We start from the raw sequence: 22,689 nt of genomic DNA on the forward strand, positions 1-22,689 counted from the left end.
TCTTTGTCCTGAAAAACATTCTCTCTCATTAATAAAACAGATTCTTAATTTGGCTGCACGTGAACTCTTGTAGATTGCAAAAAAACCCAAAAACCCATGGTCACTGTATTTTTAACGATTTAATGCATTAGGGCGCAATCCAGGGGGCTACTGAGCCCCTTCTCATCACACTGAGTTCACTAGGATTGAGTCTGAAACATGTTATGAATCTGAAGGGTGTTTTAAGACAAAATTCAGTTCTGTTCCATCTTTTCAAAGTGTAGAGTTATCCCAGAAAGAGTTATCCCCTTAACAGTTCAAATGCTTTTGAAGCTAGATAAGTATTAGCCATTTGTAAAACCAAATCAAGTACAAGGTAAAGGAAGGGGGACAGGAGGAATGTACAGTGGCATCCTAACAAGCTTCATTTTCAAATCACTTTAGCTTTGAAAGAGAACATTAAGGTATCATTTACTCCATGACCTGGCTTCCCATAGAGAGTGCAGCTAATGAAAGACCCCTTTGTGTGTTCGTACAGTAACTACAGAGACTACTAAAAGATTTTATGGACATAACCATAAAAAAGGGCCTGTGGGCCAGAATTGGTCTTACAATTAACTTCTGTTTGTATGAGTGAAAACACCTGCTCAGCTGCAGTGTCTTTTTAAAATTGTTAGATTTTTAATTACCTATCTGTTCCCAAGGCAACTCCTGTTTCTTTAATGATTTATCAGTGTTCCATGCATGTGGACATACATGTGCACACGTAACAAGCTTGGCGGAAAACATTCAGAAGAATTTGCAACAAGAAACAGTAAAGATATCCATGGTAGCTTGCAAGTCATCAGATATGCAAATACTCTTCTGCTTGAAGAAGGTAATAGAAATATTTGTAGGAGTGGACATTATAGATTTCTTATCCCACAGTTTGAATGAAGGACTTTGTGCTTTTAAAATCCTTTAATGTCTCCTCTCCCCCTTTTCCCTTTTTTTGCTTCTGTGTTGGTTGTATTATTTGAAACTCTGTTCTGCTTTGTGACCTGCCTTACTGTGGTAACAGTGCCCAATAACTGAAGCAGTAGCAGTTGAAAATGCCAAGGGCAGTTCATCCCAATGCCTCAGTGCTATAGCAATCTTCATTGCATGGTTCAGTCCCCTCATTTCGGAGCCACATTTCCCTCTGGATCCCACGCAAAGTGCCTGCTGATGTTCTGTGCATTTTCACAGAGACATCTTAGCAGTAGGAATGATGAGTTCTCAGACGGAATGCCACCCAGCCACTGCTGTGATTCCCATCACGTGCATTGTACAAAGGGCTACATGAACTCTACAGTCATTTCTATTTTGGGTGTGTCTTTATATGTATATAATGCACACAAAATACTTTAAAAATAAAACTAGTTTTTTGTCTTTCAACCATAGCAGTGTACTTTATGTAAGTCTATTCTTGCACCAAATAAATCAATTCCACATCACAATGCTTTCCTGTTCTTCTGAATTTGTTTTGACAGTTTTGCCAACATTTAATGGCTAGCTCTAGCTTTCTAAATCTTCAGTAATTCTTAATAAGTACCATACTATAAATAAAATGAAATGGGAAGCGTATGAGGATTGCAGTTCAGCTAAAGACAAACCTTATCAGATAAACTCATCTTCCAAAATCCAGAATTTATTCTGGTCACTGCATTTACTGAATTATTTTGTCTTAAACTACCAGGAGAATTAAACTGTCTGATTAGAAGCAAAATTCACTCCTATTAAAAAAATGCATCGAATCTGTATTGCTCTCTTGGCATTGTCATGCATGTTACACCTCCATACATAATACAGGAGACATGGGCACAATAAAGTATGGATGTGGATCAGAACTTCCATGGAGTTTGGAGGTTGTCAAACCCAGAGTTTTAGTTCAGGCCCATCTCTTTCTCTCTCCTTCCAACAGAGATTGTAGAACTGATTAACTCATCAGCTGATATAACAGAAGCACTTGGATGGTTATAACATTTTATCATATACTAAATCTCTGTCTTTCTAAGATATTAACCTCCTGTTTTCTCTTTGGAAAGAAACAAACTATGACCTTTTCAGAAGGCCACTGAGTTAAAAATGTGCTTTGTGGAGTCCTCTTTTCTCATATCCTTTTTAAATTCTACTCTCCCTTTTCAGTCCATATGCCTGCAGGAGTTTCCTCATGCACAAAGATCCTCTATAACCAGCAGAGGGCTCCTTCTTTGGTTTGTGATAAATCTTTGGAAAAGATGTACTTTAAAACAGAAAAATCAGGGTTTTGTGATTAAGCAAAGCACGGTAAATATGTTTATCACCAACCAAACTTGGTTTTCCGGTATTATTTTTTTCCTTGACAATCCTAGCAAAATTCTCATTGATGCCATGAAAATATTGGAAAATAAAACAGCCTATTTTTGACATATATAAAATGTTACCTCAGAGTAAACTAGAATAAACCTCTTTGCTTCATTAGAGAGATTCTTTTGTTGACCATATAACCCACCTGAGCTTTGCTCAAGATGCAGTAGAATGAAAATAAAAGCTTTGTATTCTTACACAGCTGGAGACGATCTTTGACTTCTAAACTTGTTTAAATTGATCTGAAAAGAATGTGCACCGTGATCAATGTGCCTTCAAAGTGGTTATATCAACATTGAAAAATAAACAAAATAACTCTAATGAAGTGTTCTTCTGCCTCCGATTACTAGTTGACAGGAGTAATTAGACAGAGGAGAAAGAAGGTATTTACTGCCCTAATTGCCTAATGCAGTTGTTTATTCTGTTCCTGCAGTGCACAGTGAATTAGGCTGTGAATTAGAGGCTTAGCCAGTGATTGTTATCAATAAGAAGAGTGGGAAGAAAGATAGCTATCAGGTTGGTAGCCTTTCACCTCTAGGAACAGGAGTTAAGATCTGGCATAGATCACTTCTCCATATTCCAAAACCAGTATGCAGATTGGCATCAGCTTTCACACTGGCAGCCTTTGCTCAAGAGGGGCACACAAGTATTTACTGGGGTCGGTCAGGCTCTGATAGAGCTCTGTGGGGAGCTGGCTTTGCATGGCTTTGGTGTAGCCAGTTTTCTTGAGTACTAAAAATCACTGTCTGTCTGTCTGTGTGATTGACATGCACAGGGTTGAAAATGACAAAATATGAAAACGTTTGTCTAGATGGAATTTTAAAAGTCTCCTGGAGTTCATGCTTACTATAATCAGCTTTACAATAAATAAATAAATCCCTGTTCTTTTTTAAATATGTAACACTATAACTCTCTTTACTATGAGCCCCATTGGGCTGTTAGTGCCAGAAGGACATTTTTAATTTATTTGCTCTTTTGGGGGGAGGGTGAAAAGAGGCGTGATTGCCTCACCTGAATTCACTCTCCTCTTTCCCCAATCTATTTTTATGATCTTGGGGTTATTCTTCCTTGGCTAGTAAATGTTCTATCTTTTGTCTGGGTCTGCCCTCAGGAAAGTACATAAACACATTGGCTTTAGTCTGTCCTTGCTGGAGAGAGAGGAAATAAACAACCTTGGTATTTACTGGGGAGGAAAGGTTGAATTGAAAAGACCTGTGCATTTTCTTCTAGAGAAAGAGCATCTCCTGACAATGAGACTAAGGATATTTTAAGCCACCTGTGCCCTTCCCCTTTTAGAGGCACTGAATTGTTGACAGAACTAACAGTTATGCTTGAAAGAGGATTAAAAGGAAAGAGATTGAGCTAATTTTCATATTAAAGGAGGGACTAATGAGCAATTTTTTGATTTCTTGTAGCTAGACAATTGATGGGTTTCTTGACCACCGCAGGTGAAATTTCAAAGAGAGACACGCCTGACTGATTAAGCAGAAGTATTAGATTTTGTATGCAGAATTTTGAAACGTACCAGAGCCATCCTGCCATTGTATTGGGTGTGTGGACACCCTCTTTATAGAAAGTGGTAGAAGTCGCAATGAAGCTCAGAAAGTGAATGTCAGTTTGCACTATGAATTTCTTCAGATTCAAAGGGAGAGCAATAATGTTAACTCTGACCCCATAGCAGATATTTCTAAGACATTTTTTCAAGGAGATTGTAGGACTCTTGTATCATTACCTCCAAGTAGTAACTAACTATGTTAGCACTAAATGGTCTTTGGAGACTGTTCTTTTATTTATTTTTCTTTTCCTCTCTGTAGTGTCTCATCCAAGCTATGTTTGATTATTTCAACTCCTTTTAAACCCCAACTTGTAGTTCTGTTGGATGGAAGTGGAAAACATTTCCGAAACGGAGCATGTCATCTGCTACTGTTTGGTGAAAAAGCATCTCCCCGCTCTAGAGGGGATTACATCTTCCATCTGCTCCATAATGTGAAAAATATGTGCAGGTCCTCTTGCTCCAGAGTCACTATGCTACCAAACTGCATTAACTTTGGACATTCGGGCCTCTTGACATTTGATTGGAGGCAATCAAGCTGTCACTCTGCAATTATTTCATTAGGTCCACAAATAAGAATTTGAAGGGTGGTCTGAAAGCCATGTTATTGGGATTCTGAAAAATACCCAGTTCTTCATATATTCTGTATTAGATTTGTTTAGATTAAATATGGCATGGGTTTGAAGCTATAAAATATAGAATTCCGGGGGGATTTGTTTCTAGTGTGTACACAAATAGTACACATTATCTACACAGGCAATTATACCATGCTCTTCAGCTTCTGTGTATGCACATCTGTCTAAAGTGTAAATGTGCATTTGTATAGATCAGTGGTTCTCAAACGTTTGTACTGGTGACCTCTTTCACACAGCAAGCTTCTGAGTGCAACCCCCCACCCTTATAAATGAAAAACACTTTTTAATATATTTAACACCATTATAAATGCTGGAGGCAAAGCGGGGTTTGGGGTGGAGACTGACAGCTCACAACCCCCCATGTGATAACCTCGCGACCCCCGAGGGGTCCTAACCCCCAGTTTGAGAACCTCTGGTATAGACCAAGTCAGACGTTTAATAAGCAGCACTCCATAGCCCCATGAGCCTGGAGTCAGGCTTGCTTTAATAAGTGAGGAGAATGGAATTCCTATGCTTTGCTTTTCTCTATCACCATTACATGGCTATTAGCCACCTTCATGTAACAGCTTCCTCCAGAACTCCAAATCCCGCCCTAGTAATATAATCCTGTGCTGGGCAGTCACTGGTGTGAGTAATCAGATTAACACACAGGTGTACGCATGCTCTCTCCTCTCTCTCTCTCTCTTTCTCTCTCTCTCTGTTGTTTGATTATGGCAGGATAGGCTGAAGGGGAAGTAAGGTGAAGAATTAGAGGCACTGCTTTCTGAAAGTGTGTGAGAGAGGGTCAGAAACAATATAAAAGAGAATAAACCCCTATTCAGTGGAGGCTAGAAGTGGAGAAAGCAATTCCACTGACCATTTTTGTCAAACTTGCAGTGGAAAAGTCACAACAGATGTGAAAATGTTGTGTTGCTCCTCGACCAGCTCCTAGTTGGCCAGCCTTGAGTAGCTTCACATGTGACATTTCTCAATGGTGAAAAGCAGTCACTGATTTTTTTTGTTTGAGCCCCTGCTGGACCAATAGGTGCAAATGCAAGAGAGACGGTTCCCCGCTCACCTCAGAAACAGGGAAGGTGGGGTGCTGGCACCGGGAATATCTGGGGTGTGGGGGAAGTCATTAGGGTACAGGGTATCGAGGGGAGGAGGAAGGAGGGTAGGTTTGCTGAGGGGAGTCAGTATGGAAGAGGGATTAGTGGATCAGAAACAATAATTGCTTTCTCCACTTCTAGCCTCCACTGAATGGGGGTTTAGTCTCTTTTATATTGTTTCTGACCCACTAGTCCCTCTTCCATAATTCTTGCTTTGCAAACCTACAGATAGACAACAACTCAGCATGCACCCTGAAACTTTTGGATTTGCCTACTGAGTCCATAGCAGCACTGCTGTGAAATAGGTGAACGGTTGAAAAGCCTTCTGGGTATTGATATGGAAATGGAATTGCTTAAGTGTCCCCCTTCCCTTGGAGCTGCTATTCTCATCTCCAGTTCTGCTAACAGAAGAAGCTCTTTAAAATGGAGCATGCCTGCCACAAACCAGGTGTGCCCACCACAGATATTTCCCTCCCAGACTGCTCAGCAGAGTGGGAAAAAGCAACCTGGGGGGAATGCAACAGAGAAGCACCATCTCTGGGAATGGTGTGCAGGATGTGTGTCTTTTTTAGAGCTCGCATCCACTTTTGGCAGCTCAGATCCATATTTCTAGCTGGCAGGGCTGCCAGCGGCCAAATGTTCCTGCATCCCAGATGGTACTTCATGCCTTCAACTGAGCTGCAGGCAGGAGGTGTAGTCCCTCCTGCCAGCTTCCAGGGACTCTTGGCTTTCTCTGCTTCCACTGCTGGCACCCCTGGAGAAGGCCGCTGCAGCTGGTAGGGAGGGGCAGGCCAGATGAGGGGATCCTGTGGGGGAATGGAAGGGAGACAGAATGGGCATGGCAAAGAGGAGGGGGCTAAGATGGGGTGTGTGTAAAATTGGGGGAGGCTGATGGGGAGAGGGGAGGAATGGTTCCCACAAACCCTAACAACTCCAGCTCCCCCATCTCTCCGTAACCCCTCCATTGACCACAAACCTCTCCGACTGTGCTCCAAACTCCCTCTCCTCCACTAATCCCCTCAGCAAACCTCCCCTCCTTCCTGCTCCCCTCAATACCCTGTACCCTAATGATTTCCCCCACACCCCAGCTACCCCCGGTGCCAGCACCCCACCTCCTCCCGTTTCTGAGGTGAGCGGGGAACAGACTCTCTTGCATTTGCACCTATTGGTCCAGCAGGGGCTCAAACAAAAAAGAGCAGTGACTGCTTCTCACCATTGGTAGGAGCTGGTCGAGGAGCAGCACAACATTTTCACATCTGTTGTGACTTCTTTGTTGCACGTTTGACAAAAAGGGTCGGTGGAATTGTGAATTTCAAGAACTTTCAACCATCAGCTGTGACCTAGGAAGCTGCTGAGCTCTGGGAGCAGCTCTAAATCAGTAACCCCAGCACAGCAGATTCGAGTCACTTACAATGAGACGGCTTAAAGAACAGATGATGATAATTATTATTATTAATAAAAATCCTGCACTGTGAGGGAACTGAGCATCAAAACTGCTTCCAAAACCATGCTCAGGGGAAGGTATTTTTAAAGGTTTATCTGGAAGGCTGTGAGGGAGAAGATGAAAGGGAATAGCTGTGTCACCCTTGCCCACAAGCCCTTCCCACTCCTCCCTCCCATCACACCTTCACCCATCAAGTTATCTCTGGTGTTCTGTTATTTTCCTGTCCTGTAGTAGGGGCCTGTCCTGTAGTAGGTGATTTCTGGGTATCCTTCTCGCTCTGTCAACCTGTTTCCTCACTTCCCCAGGTGGGTATTGTAGTTTTAAGAATGCTTGATAAAGATCTTGTAGGTGTTTGTCTCTGTCTGAGGGATTGGAGCAAATGTGGTTGTATCTTAGGGCATGGCTGTAGACAATGGATCATGTGTTGTGTCCTGGATGGAAGCTGGAGGCATGTAGGTAAGTATAGCAGTCAGTAGGCTTCTGATATAGGGTGCTGTTTATGTGACCGTCACTTATTTGCACAGTAGTGCCCAGGAAGTTGATCTTTTGTGTGGACTGGTCCAGGCTGAGGTTGATGGTGAGGTGGAAATAGTTGAAATCTAGGTGGAATTCTTCAAGGGTCTCCTTCCCGTGGGTCCATATGATGAAGATGTCATCAATGTAGCGCAAGTAGAGTAGGGCCACTGGGGACAAGAGCTGAGGAAGCGTTGTTCTAAGTCAGCCATAAAAATGTTGGCGTACTGTGGGGCCATGCGGGTACTCATAGCAGTGTCGCTGACTTGAAAGAATAACTTATCCCCAAATCTGAAATGTTTTTGGATGAGGACAAAGTCACAAAGCTCAGCCACCAAGTGTGCCATGGGCTCATCAGGGATACTGTTCCTGACAGCTTGTAGTCTATCCTCATGTGGAATATTGGTGTCAAGAGCTTCTACATCCATAGTGGCCAGGATGGTGTTTTCAGGAAGATCATCGATGCATTATAGTTTCCTCAGAAGTTGGTCGAAGATAGCTAGGAGTGCTGATAGCATGGGGTCTGAAGAGGGTCCAAATAGCCAGATACAAATGCTCCCCGACTTACACAAGCATTCCATTCCGGAACGCCTTGCGTAACTCGAATTTTGTGTAAGTCGGAAACATATACCCGACAATTAAACAAAAAAACCCAAAAACCCTCCTATTTCTAGCTTATGGAACTTTTTTCGTAAGTGTGGATTTGCATAAGTCGGGTTTGCTTAACCCAGGGGGCGTTTGTAATCCTTCTGTAAGAGTGCCAATGCCTGAGATGATGGGGTGTCCAGGAGTTCCAGATTTTTGGTAGCAGATAGAATACCCCAGGTTGGGGCTCTAGGGGTGTTGTCTGTGTAGATTTGGTCCTGTGCTATAGCAGGGGGTTTCTTGAGCAGATGGTATAGTTTCTCTTGGTACCCCTCAGTGGGATCGGAGGACAGTGGCCTGTAGAATTTGGTGTTGGAGAGTTGCTTGGCAGCCTCCTGTTCATAATCTGACCTGTTCATGATGATTACAGCACCTCCTTTATCAGCCCCTTTGATTATAATGTCAGAGTTGTTTCTGAGGCTGTGGATGGCATTGTGTTCTGTACGGCTGAGGTTATGGGGCAAGTGATGCTGTTTGTTCACAATTTCAGTCTGTGCACGTCTGCGGAAGCACTATATGTAGAAGCCCGGTCTGTCATTTCGACCATCAGGAGGGGTCCACGCAGAATTCTTCTTCTTGTAGTGTTGGTAGGAGGATTCCTGTGGGTCAGTGCACTGTTCAGTGGTATGTTGAAAATATTCCTTGAGTCGGAGATGGCAAAAGTAGGCTTCCAGATCACCGCAGAACTATATCATGTGCGTGGGGGTGGTGGGGCAGAAAGAGTCCCCAAGATAGGACAGACTCTTCTGTTGGGCTATGTGTATGGTTGGATAGATTAACAATATTGTTAGATGAGTTAAGGGTAACACTGTTGTAGCCCCCGGTGGCATGTAGGAGTTTAGATAGTTTACTGTCCTTTTTCCTCTGTAGAGAAGTAAAGTGTGCGTGGTAAATGGCTTATCTCAGTTTTGTAAAGTCCAGCCATGTGGAAGTTTGTGTGGAAGGTTGGTTTTGTATGAGAGTCTCCAGTTTTGAGAGTAGCCAGTCCCTCTTGATTCTCTTTACTTTAAAGGCAGAAACGTGGTTAATATGACACCATTCACTGGACCAACATGAACATTATAAATACTCCAGATAGTCATTTACTTGTTTATGTATGAATCTGTCAAGTTTCCACTATACAAATATGGGACATAATGGTGGGGAAAGACCTCAGATGAGGGAAGAAAGAAAACCAGATGTGCAAACAGCTGCAGACAACGTGGGACCAATTGTTGGAGTGGAAAGATTCATGGTATACATAGTTCATTACAATGTATGTGAGATAACAGCAGTAACTTTGGGGACAAATGAATTTGGATGTAAATGAGGCAAACCTCAGAGGGCAGCCACTCAGTTGAGAAATCTTGCTTGTTTGTCTTTGTAACAAAGACGTGAATGGCCTTCCTGCGAGCACTTCTAACAGACAGTCCATCATTCTTTTTGGAAATAGTAATGTCTTCGATAAAAGGGAGGAGCAAATGTCTCTCCATGTAAGGAGCAGATCCCATGATTGCTGTAAGTCTCTGTGCAGAGTAAGTACCTTTTGCTTTCTGGAAGCTGTGCTGGCAGCTTCTTTTGGAATTGGATTATGTTTATAGTACCCAAGCGTGCCATAGCTGATGAAATATAAATGACTGAGTTGATTCTAAAGGCTGTAAAATAAGTCTGGCGTTCAAAGTATAAAGCCGGAGTGTATGTTTGCTCGGTGAAATGTTTGTTGTTTTTTCAAAAGGGGTCGTTACTTCAGTTTTCATCTGAATTTTCATCACGTAATGGAACACGTTTTGCACATTTTCACAGCTTTTGAGTTAAGTGCTGGAACAGAATACTAAAACTGTGCTGTTGGTTAATCCTTCACATCGCTGCTTAATGAAAAGCATTGCTGATTTTACTCTCTCAGGCTGTAAGGGCATATAAGGCAGAGGTCAGATACCACTGACTAGGTTGCACCTTCATCTAGCGGAAATCCAGTGCACAAATGCAGGGTCTCACAGCTGCAGAAAGTGCCAGTTGCTTTCCTGGACCTCACACACGCACTTTCTCCCTCAGTGGGTCTCTTCAATCCTATATACATGCAGTCTTGCCCCTAGTTTGGCTTATTGGCTCTGAATATCAGCCACGGTGCTTATTTCCTTCTCAAGTTTGAAGGGCGAGCCTTCCCAAACATAGTTCCCTGAGTATTACTTGTTGATGGCTAAACAGTCAACATCTGCCCCTGCCGTACAATGAAGACCACTGTAAGTTTAGAGTTTGGCCTTCTCAAGGCACAATCCCATTATTGCAAGAAAATCATGGTCACCAGGTGGACCTTTTCCTTTTGCATCCAATTTTGATGCTTCCAGAATGACAGTCCTTGCACTAATCAACCTCTGTGCCAAATTAATCCTTTGTGACCTTTTAAAAAACAACAACAAACAAACCTGACTTGGACTTTTATTTCAGGGTGGAGGGGTTCTAATCATATTTGAAGGATTTAGTAGCTTATGCCAAATCCAACATGGGTTAAGTCACTTTGCTGCTGATTGGAAAACAAAGTCAATCTTTTCCTGAGACACATATTTAGTCAGGAAGTAATAAATAATTCCATTTGAAGCACATTTATCCTAAAAACCAAAAGAAACAATGGAGTGTAAATAATTTGTAATCCTAATCTGAAGATTTCTTGCCATTTTAGACTTGTTTGCATTCTCTCTCTCCAAAAAACTCACTATGAAAAGTGGGTTGTATGTTACTTTATTTCTTTATTCAAATAATTAAAACTACATAAGGAGATTTGTAGTTCATTTGCATGTGCTTTATTCTCTGTCCTCTGATTCCTGATCCAGTACCCTTATAATGTGACCTTTTCACCTTACAAGGGAGTTCACTCATTTCTATTTGAAATGCCATTGGTGACGCAGCTGTGAAACAAACATTTCTTCCACCACTGGAGCCTGCAGTGGCTGCTTTGAACATGCGTATCAGCAACCTAAATGGAACAAATCTTGCAGTGGCTTTTCAGCCATTCAGTTTCCTGGCTTTCTTGGATCAAATCAACCTATATAGATTTCTTTATGGTAGAAAGTGTTGTTACCTCCTTTTTACACATAGAGAAACTGAGTAAGGTTGGCTGGAAAATGGTAGGTATGTTCTATAGAAAATTATGAACAAAACAAACATTTTTAGTTTGGTCTGAAATTTTTTCACTGAGTGTTTTTTTGTTTTGTTTTGTTTTTTGAAGAAACTAATCAAATCAACCTTTTTTATTAGTTCAGATTCAAAGTGATTGTTTTGAAATTAAATGAAAATTTCTGTTTCCTTTTGAAAAGCCATTTTTGGTTGAGAACCCTTTTTTTGACCCATGCTCAGAGCTGTGAATGAATGTCTTGTTCAGCATGACTCAGGAAATCTGTGGAAGAATAGAGCCTAGATCTCTGACCACCTAGCAAGCATTCTGTGCCAGGGCTTCAGATGGGGGCCATCACAGAGGTGTTCTGAGAGCTTATGCTAATGTTGCACTGGGGATGTTTCCCAGGTACACTACCATTTTCACCCATTTTATAGCCCTTTTATGTCACCAGAGCAGCATAAAGGGGTTGTAAGTCAAGTAAGAATCAGGACCCATATTAGCAACAAGTTTGATGTTGTTTTTGATCCCATCATTGTAATTCTACATTCAAGGAACCCAGGGCTGAAATACATATTTTTTGGTATTCTCTCTTGCTGTGCCCTGTACATCATCCTCATTTCTCCTTGGGCTCCGGTCCCTGGCTGCAGAGACTGGCTTCCTTTCTTTTCTTTCTCACCACGCATCTTCAGCCTGTTTCTCTTCCTTGTTCCCCAGTGCAGCAAACTTGTTATTCAACTCAATTTCATCTCCTCTAGCCAGTCTCTTCCCTGCTTTGTCCTCATGGTCATGTTCTTCCATGGATCATCCTCCTCTTCTGGCAGTCCACCCTCCGGGTCCTTTTTTTGGCAGGTGTCCACAAATCTTAAATTGTCTGTGCCACCTCTTCTCTCCTCTCCTGCATTATACCTTCAAATCTTCATCTGAGTTCCATCATCGTCTCCCACTGCACCTCTAATCCTTGCATCTTCTCTGCCATGAGCTCTACAGTTTAGTCCAGGAACTGATGAATAGTTTATCCAATTACAATTAGAAGGGGTATTTCAGGGTAGGTAGAATGTAATTCCACAAATTGGAATTTGGTCAGAATATGAGGCTGACACCTGTAGTTTTGTGAAAAGTACCATGGGATCTTTAATGAGGCAAGTAGTCAGGCCATTGGTTTTACAGCTGCAATAGTATGAAAAACTGCAAAGCCATCATATTACAATGCCCCTTAGCACTACCCAGGGTACTGGTTTAGTACTGAGTCAGAGGCAATAGTACCACTTGCAAAGTCACCAGTGCCACTTCCTGTAGCACACAGCTTTACTTAGGAAGTGTCCAAGCTCAATTCTGCTTATAAAATCACAGTCCAAGGTAGTATGGCTACAAGCTAAATGGAATTCTCCATTCATACTAACATAAATTAAGATTCTGCTTGGCCAAGCATATTCCATCTATGTCTCTCTGAATGTCCTTGATAATTTATGTTCAAAAGTTCCCTCTTCCAGCTTAACAGAGAGTTAACTTTTGATGTTTATTCTTCTCTCAGGCTGTAGGCCCGCAAGACAACAGGGATGGAATGTCTTGTCTAGAAGTATACGCAGGCACACACCGAGGATCAGGGCCAACACTAGTTTATCAGCAGAGCACCCGCAGTCTGGAGCAGTTTGTGCACAGCTGACTGACCCTACCAGCTATGTTTGACTTCTTGGTTCAGCTATATGGTGGCCTTAAAGGGACATTCCATCATGAGGGCACCATTGTTTTACTTTGAGAAGATTTTCTTCACAAGTAGAGAGAGAGAATTATCTTTTTCTTATATAAAAGCTTAGATTCTGGAGAGTACAGGACAATCTCCATATACAGTAGATCCTAATTCCATGATTCTATGTACATGGTAGAAAAGCATCCTTTCTTATGGCAAGGAGGAAGATTTTGTCTAATGACTGATCTTTGCAGTCACACCTAATGCTAACAGTGAATCCTTCAACTTTCTTTGCTGGTTAATTACAAAAGTGATATGATTTAATTACAGTCCTGTCACAAGAACTCCCAATGGATCACTGCACCGCAAGTAGAAATCATTTGTGGCCATGGTAACACACAGCTTTGCATGTTGTTACAGGAGGGTTACTGCGCAACAATACCTTGTGATGAGATGGTAGCTGATGCATGTCAGTACTGTAGCAATGGAACCAGACTGGTGATGGAGTCCTTCAGTCGGTAAAGGCAGTCGTGGTTACTTGGGATAGCTGTGGTTTCAAAAAGTCAGAGCACTTACATCATTCAGGAATCAAGTTCAGCTCCTTTTCCAGTAAGAACATTCCAGTTCTAGGATGAGGAATTGATAGAACAGGGATATTTTTATTTCAGTTTTAAAAATTCGGAGACAGATCCTCAGTGAGTATAAATTGGCTCACATCTATTGAAGTCAATGGAGCTACACTAATTTACACCAGCTGAGGATCTGGCACTCTAGTATATGGGGTGAATTTTAGTGCTTATCAATGTTAACAGCACTGTATAGAGTCGGGCATAGTGAAGGAAAGAATTAGACACACATTGCTATCTCTGTTAACACACCTTATCCTGTATAACCTCTGTAGTTGTGACTATTATTCTTATGTATAGAACATCATAGCGTGCGAGACCTTTTATAGATAAATGCCTGGGAGAGCTGACAGTCTTGCTATCCAGCATGAGATATTTCTCTAAACTATCCTGCCCATGATAGCACCACATTGTTTTTAAGTCTTTTTATTTTTTTTATTTTTTTTTGTGTGGTGGTGGTGGTAATTAAATTCCAGTCCCTTCTTGACTGGATGGAAGACAGAAATATATCTTTATTGTACACAGTTTATAATTCTTAAGAGGCCATGGTGATGAGCACCCTATGGCAACCTAGTTAGATATAGAGTAGGCTATCGGTGATATTAACTTGTGCCAGATTTTGGGTTGGTTTTAAAATGACATGTAGAGCTATGTCTTCTCTGAATTATCCTGGTGTATATGAGAACTTTTAAACGTGTTGGGGAACCCTGGTTAAACTTAGCTGAAAACGCTTTTAAACAGCATGTCTTCTGATCCACTGAGACCTACATTGTGAGTACATCCCTGTGCCATAATTCTCAATGCATGATCAGAGGCATAGTTTGTCTGGCCAGTAGGAATGGGGCCAATCAATGTTAGAACTGTTTTGAGAAACCATTTTAGCTGGACTCTGTCTAACCCAAGTTTAAGAATAGTCACTGATATCACAAGCCCGAAATAAACAAAGTTTTATACCAAGGCCACCAAATCTAGTTCACTAAACTACTTCCGATTTGAACCTAGCTGTCAGCGATGGAAAGACAGGTCAAATTCTTCTCCAATTCTTGAGTGGGGATCAATGCTGACTTAAGTGGGTATAACTCCATTGCTTAAGACAGAGTGAATTTGGCCTAATTTCTGAGCCAGTCACTGCTTCAAGGACAGAATTTACCCTGAATTATTAACTCTGCACAACACCTTGCTAGACCATTGAGGACTGAATTTTAAACAGTGCAGTAGCTTCCCATGGATTGCACAGGACACAAATGATTCATGATTATTAGCTTTAAATAGTGTTAGTTTAAAATGCTTATATATTCAGATATAGGGCCAAATCCAAGAGGCTGAGCACTCTAATCCCATTGTAGAAAATGGGCGTTGAGGTATTCAGCAACATATATTAATATACACTGTACATATGTAGCACATTCTGAAGTCAGTGGGTTATTCTGGATTTACATCCATGCAACTTAGAGCACAGTATGGCCCATTTTAAGTGTGTATGGCTGAGGGGTGAAAACATTATCTAAAGATGTATACATGAATATATTGCATTAACCTTACACATTACTGTGTTTGCGTGCATGTTATGTATGGGTTTGTATGTGTGTCAGGGGGTACCTATAATAGAAGACATACCACTTTTAAACTTCTAATTTAATCAATACCATAGCTATCCAATAGCTACTATACAGGCAACTGCAACAAGCATGTGTTTTGCAGAGGTTGAGTAAAAAAGCCTATAGTACAAGAAATCTGCCAGCTTTTGCTCATTTGAAGAAAGGCCTGTTTATTGTGCTTCATCTTGAATTTTAATATGCTATTAAAGAAAAAAAAATCTCTTTTGCTCCTCCAACTCCTCCCCCTTTACCCTTTTCTAGTTCCAATAGCCAGAATAGCACCTTTGCACTTTAAAGAAGTAGCTGTGATAGCATTAGGCACTGCTGATTGGACAGCTGCATAACTGGGCTAACAAGCATAGTGATATGCAGTCGGCTTGAGGAAAGTTAGGAATTTGGGTTTTTTGTACTTATGGCTCTGTTTTGTAAATAGGTGGATGAAGAAGGGATTTAAAATAAAAAGCAGGCAGGTACCCTTGATTTTTTTTCCAGAGATGTTAACATATGCTGATGGATATTATTACCTGAGCAGTAGCTAGCAAGTTGCTGCAGTAATATGCTGATTGAACAAGAAAGTAGCAGTAATTCTGAATAAATCATTTATGTGTGCACTGCATGCTGTGCTTCAGGGGATGGCATTAACAGTGGCGCACTTTCAGACAGAGGAAAAGGCTTTCACCCAACTTTTTACTTAAACCTTGGAGGAATAAAACAGGTCAGTGGTGAATATTAAATTAACTTCTGGCCATTTTCCAAAGTGATTTGGCCTACTTAGGAATCATCAAGAATGAAGAAAGCTTTGCTTCTTCACATCCTGATTTCTCCAGGGAGGGGACAGAGGAACTCTGTGCATGGATTACAAAGGTGACCTGATTTCATAAATCAACAGTTCTCCTTCTCTCTCTCTCTCTCTCTCACACACACACACACACACACACACACACACACACACACACACACACACACACACACACACACACACACGTATCTTTCAGTGTCGTAGCAATATTTATTCCATACTCATTTCATAATTCTAACATATCTGATATTTGCATATGACCAGAACAACACACATAGATAGATGGGGTGGATCAGGCTGGTATTCAGTCTTGCAAAATCATTGTGGAAATTTACCAGACTGGAGACAAAATTTACTCTCCTTCCATTCTGATGGATGATGATGAAAAGAATATTCTCAACCATAACAAAATATGCTTGTCCTAGGCTAGTGGGCAAGTAGAATTTTGCAAGGCTGACCTTTCTGAGAGCCACAGATACATTGAATGCAGGATATTCTATTGTCCTTTGTAGTGTACCAGGTCCCTTTGTTTTTTTTGTTTTTTTTTCATTTTTGGTATTTATCTAAAATAGTCTTTGCTTGCTGAAAATAAAACTGTGTTTTAGAGTAAATCTGGATTCAGAACAGCAGATAATCCAAGTATTGAGGAAAATGGGGCTTAACCAGCTATAGTGGTTTGAAGTCTCATAGCAAAAAATATTGTGTCACACTGCCATATCATCCACTCCTAGAGAAAAAGCTCTGAGAGGGAGTTGTGTGGACAGGAGAGCTCTGTAAGGTTTCTCTTGCTGAGTTTTCACCCAGATCCTCTTATTCCACAGGTGTGAAGGGAAAGAGAATGACTTACTATCACCCAGAATGAGAAGAAGGGTTAGCCACTAGAATCTGCAGATCTTTATGGCCTCTGTATGTATAACACCATTTTCCATGTGGGAAATGGGGGCAGCAGCATCTGGTTGTAGTCTTAGGGCCTTTAGCTTAGTTAACATGAAAACCATCCTGATTAAAAAGGCGGCCCAGAGAGAGGAGGGAGATATGACAGACACTAGAGATGTCTGAAACAATGTTAGATAAGTTTACATAATGAGTGTGTAAGAGTCACTTTGCTTCATTCAGCAACTGGATTCAGTATGAATAGTGGTAATGTTTATTGACCAATTTGGACACTGTGCATTAAAGAGGCCATTGAAATACAAGGTTAGAGCATCCATCCATCCTTTCCCCCTACTTATGTATTTTGTTTTCCTATGATACTCCACCCACACTTTCCCTTTATATGAAATAATAACAGATCTGGTGAAATATTTTTATGAAACTTTTTGGATGATAAATGGCTTCTTGTTGAAAAACCAGAAACAAAAACACCTATAATTTTCTAAAAATCTGTAGATTTTGGTAAAGATTTTTGGTTTCGGTTTTTGAAAAATGACATTTTTTTCTTAAATTTTTTTTTGGTTTTAGTTTTTCATTGAAAACCTGAAAATTTTTCATAGGGAATTTTGAGGGGTGGGGGGAAGATTTTTTTTTTTTCATATTTCCCCTGTGAAAACTAATTAGGGTTTTCCAACCAGCTTGAAATAATAATACTTAATGTGCTTTCTAAGTGATACGGCAACACCTTCACTTTATAGCCTTTAGGCATAAATGGGAAGGAGCTGGTGGCCGGACTTTTTTTTGTGAAGGGTCCTCAACTCTGGAGTTAACTCCTCCCACCCCTGGTGTGAGGATATGTGGATCTGCAGGTCATTCTGCAAGCCCTCTCATTTCTTGAAGACTTTTGTGATGGGGTGGATTGCATGGAATGTGATGGGAGGATGTGCTTATCTCTTTTGTTTGTTTCCTGGGTGGTTCACTCCTTAAATATGAATGTATGAAATATTGTATCTTTATAAAAATTGTAAGGAACCTAGAGCAGTAGGGCTCTTTGATTAATTTTATATGTATATTTATATATATAGATTCAAAGACCTTTACAAACACTAATGAATCTTTCCTTGAATCCCCCATTGTTATCCCCATTTTAGAGAGGAGGAAGCTGACACACAAAGAGCCTGTTCCTGCTCCCACTGAAGTCAGTAAAAATTTGCCTTAGTTGACTGGGAGCTTGCTAGGGCCCCAAATGACTTGCCTCGGGTCAGACAGTATCTGTATGTCACAGCCAAGAAGAGCAGTATGTCTGCTGACTCCTTCCTCTGGGCTTTAATCATCAGAGCATCCTTTCCCCTTGGAAGCGTACTCTTCAGACCTCAGAGTTTTGAGGGCACATGTTTTGGACTAATCTGGGCCACACTTAACCTTAAGCCTTTGTTGCTTTATACACAGAGATGTGAAGGGCCACTTCAATCCTATCATCTCTGGAGCAAGAGAGATAAGCACAAAGTGCCAAAGAAGAAAAAAAATCACATGATGATGATTATTATTTATTTATTTTGGTAATGCCTAGGGCCCTATTGTGCTGTGTCCTCTACAGACACGTAGGCCAGGTCTGTGCGACAAAATTATGTCGACCTAACTTACTTTGGCGTACAGCCACCGCAGTTATTAAATCACTTGTGTGTGTGCACACTTGGCTACTTGTGTCAGTGGTGTGCGTCCTCACCAGGAGAGCTTGTATGATTGTATTTTCAATATGGGGCATTGTGGGATGGCTCCTGACAGCCAGTAACAGTCGATCTAAGCAACACAGTGTCTACGCTGACACCGTTGACCTAATTACATCAACCTTGAACCTTCGCCATTCGGGTGTTACTAAATCGGTGTAGAGAGGCATTTACTTTGGCAGGAGCCAAATTTAGTGAAGACACTTCCGCAGCTAGGTTGATGCTAGGCGGTTTACGTCAACCTAACCCTATAGTGTAGATCAGACCTAGTAAGAGACAGACTCTGCCCTGAAGAGATTACAGTCTAAATAGACAAGAAAGACAAAGGGTGGGAGGAGAAACAGAGGCACAGTTAAGTGAAGTGACTCACCTAATGTCACGACCTGGAATAGAACTGGGTCTCCTGAGCCCCAGTTCAGGGCCGCATCTACTAGAGCACACTCAGTCTGTCAGTAATTCCTGCTGAATTTATTAAGATTGAAGGGTAATCATCTAAGGGCATCATTATGTATCCTTTACTTTTTCCCTAGTTTAAATCAAAATCACAACTGTCTTATGAACTAGCTTCTAGCTGAACTAGCCAAATTGTCGTCTGATGTCAATCCCATCGAAATCAGCTGCACTACCCCCGCCACACCAGCAGAGAATTAGGCTCATCATCTTTATTTAAACAATCCAGTAAGGTTCTAGCACCTTTCAGTTTTAATTGGAAATTTCAGCCTAAAAGATCATTAGGAAGAAATAATAAATTTCAAAGATGAGGATTCAAATGAATTTGGCCTTGACAGAAGTCCAAAATCTGTGTTTGACCAATAGGAGCTGACAGTGTGCTGTAGTGCCTACACATGCTGTAAGGAGTTTTCTTTAACTCACGAACAGAGCCCAGTTCTGACATGACAGCGAATCCTTAGTAAAATGACTGGGTGGCATTGGTATGGCTGGAGGGTGAATTTGTTTCATGTGGTATAATGGTAAGAATAGCTATCTCTGAGTTGTTCATTATCTATCTTGTACAGTTACAACAGAGTTACTGTTAATCAAGCTTTAGGAACTGGTGCCTAAACAACCAGGAACGTGGGTCTGGTTGCAGACTTGAAAGGGAAAACAAGCTGTAGGAAAGTAAGAGGCTCACTCCTTCCCCAGCACCTACTATGTCATTGCCAGAAACCACAATGTTCCCTGACTGTCTCTGTAAATATGCGTGCTCGTAGCCCATTCAGAGCACAGCATATCTGTTGACAAACTCCACTTGACATATAGAGTCCAGGTTTATCTCTCAGGCTCCTCTCTGTTTCCCTGTTTCTCTTCAAAGACTTTATTGGGACTGCCGTAGCTGATACTGTAAATATTTGTTGGAACAGGCGGACGGACACATTAAAAATAGAATAACCTTCAAGGAATGCAGCATTTATTTTCTTGGTTTAAAAAATAGTAAGAGAGATTTTGTAGAGCTGGCCAGAAAATGGATTTCCTTTTTCCCTGTGGAAAATTTTGATGTAAATGAAAACAAAAATCATTAATTCAAAAATTATAAACCAAAAATTTTGGCAGCAAATTTTCAGCTAAATACGGAAAAGCTTCTGTTCAGAAATGACACTGCAGTGCCGTTGTGGGACTTGTACTTTGGGTTCCTCCTGCCTCCATTCTCCTCGATGAGCAAGGCTTCCTGGCCAGACTACATCTTCCATGATGCAGCATGGTTCCCCTCTTGCTGAGCCTATACAGTGCCTCATGGGAATCCCGGTTTACTGTGCAGCATGGGAGATGTAGTCTGGCTGGGTAGCCTGGCCCATAGAGGAGAATGGGGGCATGAGACGTTGAACTACAGATCCTATGGGGAACTTCCAAACTGAAATTCTTCGGTTTTCAGGCGGAGGGATCCAGTTTTGAGATGTTCTGTTTTTTGATGGAAAGCAGACATTTTTGTAACAGATTTGTAGCCGAAAATCCAATTTTATGTCAGACGTTTTGATAGAAAATTTTCAATCAGCCCTAGATTTTAGTGCTCCTGAAATGAGGGACTAATATCACGGTCTTAAAAGCATGATAGACTATGTGAAAGCTCTGCCAGTGCACATCAGTTCTGACCTGCAATACGCTGCTCTCCTAGTTTTGAACTCCTCGTTAAGCAAGCCTGTCCAGATGGGGGATTAGTTTGCTGATGTGTACAATCTATGCTCAGTCTGAGACTGTCAAACTTCTCTTCATTTGTGACCCCAGCCAGGCTTTGCGGCAGGTCTTTTCTCCAAAGCTTGAAGGGCTGGCTCACTGAGCCACCAAACCCTCAATTATGTTTCAACATCTGGTTTGATTCTCTGCAGATAAATAGCAGCTTTGCCACTAACAACAAAACCTTAATTCATTGTGGTTTGCTCAAGCACTGAGAGCAAATATTTTCCCTTTGCTGTTTGGGGTCATTTTGAGGGAAAAACAGGGTTGGAGATATTTCAACCCTTTAAAAATTATTATTACTTCCTAGAGAAAATAAAATGGAAAGCACCTTTTCCTTCCATTTGTGAGATTATTTTTATGGGGAAATTGCTGGCCCTGGAAGGAAACATTGTTGACTAAGGAGCAGGAAAGATGATATGAGTCCATTTTGTTTTAAAGAAAACAATCATTTTTAATTCAGGCCTTAATAAAGCCTCATAAAAAGGTACAGTCTGCCTCTCTCTCTGTCTCTTTTCCCCCCAAAGCATTGCCAGGGCTTACACATGAAGGGAGGGGGAGAACAGTCTGTGAGTATTGCAATTATAAGTATTTTAGGAAATGTCCATGGCTGTATAAGCCGCTGATTCCACTTATTGATGTTTGGAAGGCTGAAGTTTCTATCTAGGTCATGTTCTCCAAGGCTGCTGCTTCTATTACAGCCAGACCTTCTGTTGACTTGGGCTGTCTTAATGCATCAAAGAGCCTCTGCTATGCTTCAGTTCTTGTTCTGAACTCAAGTTGCACCTTTCAGCTTTTGCTTATAATCATTGAGGTGGGTAGCCTAGCAATGGGAACTCAAGCATTAAGCAGTTACTTTCTAATTCTCCAAGAAGGAGAGGAAGGAAAATTCTTGTCATATTATTATTATACATTTTAAAATCTCTTCTTAAATCCCTTTCCCCACCCTTTTTTCTTTTTAGGATTATGCACATCATAATCCAGTTATTGGCATCAAAGATAATGAGAGTTGAATCCTAAAAAACAGTTAAGATTCTTTTATTACAACATAATTTTAAAAGAGGGGAACAAGCCAGCACACAAATAAAAATGTAAAGCTGTGTGGGAATGCTTCCATGTGTCTGTACAGCACAATAATAATAATAAAACAATAGGTACCATTTTGTGATGGGATAGTTCACTTGTTCAGCTGGTGGATTGTGTGTCTGAATTGTCTTACCTGTTAATTTAGCTTGGCACAATCACTCTTCCTCCTCGCTGTGGCGTAGTACAGCATCACAGATATGGATGATGATAAAATATACAGCGTTTTAGAATGCTCAGTTGATTACTGTCCCAAGAGACCTATTGTGGAAGGCATTGCACTGGGAGGGCATTTGAAATTTGTTCTCTTTTATTGCAGTTTTTAGAGCTGGAAATTGCAATACAAATTTGATTCATAATGTAGAGTCAGGTTCTGCTCAGTGTTACATCAATGTAAATCCAACGTCATTCCAGTGACTGGAAGCAGAATCTGCTAAATGTTTTATAATTGCCCCCTTACCAGATAGTTCTCAGACAGCTATGCTCAGGATAGAATGGGATACAGTGTGTGACAATGTATAGCCGGGGCTGATTATAGCAACATCTATTTTCTTCATTAGTGATGCAACAGTTTGCTTTTTTCCTTCTGGTCAGTCTACTGCCTCAGTTAATTTTTATACATTCCCACATCTCCCAATTGTTAAAGGATTGTGTTCAGATCTTTTTGCTGTTAGACCACAGCACTAACCAAATGAGCGGAGTCCCAAGATTCTTTAAGGGCAGGAAAGTGTTAAATCTCTCATGTGATGGAGTAAGAGCAGTGGGATTACTGTTCGCTACTCTGATTTGCCATTCTGCTGGACCGTGAAGAGA

The 22,689-nt window shown here is 41.1% G+C and overlaps 1 protein-coding gene across 2 annotated transcripts in view; it reads left to right on the top strand.

The window, feature by feature from the left end:
- Positions 1–22,689, top strand: part of NHS (NHS actin remodeling regulator) — a 336,445-nt gene that overhangs the window by 214,823 nt on the left and 98,933 nt on the right. The gene's annotated exons all lie outside the window — the stretch shown is intronic.

The sequence above is a fragment of the Mauremys reevesii genome, linkage group 1 (assembly GCF_016161935.1).
Source record: "Mauremys reevesii isolate NIE-2019 linkage group 1, ASM1616193v1, whole genome shotgun sequence".
Classification (NCBI taxonomy): Eukaryota; Metazoa; Chordata; order Testudines; family Geoemydidae; genus Mauremys; species Mauremys reevesii.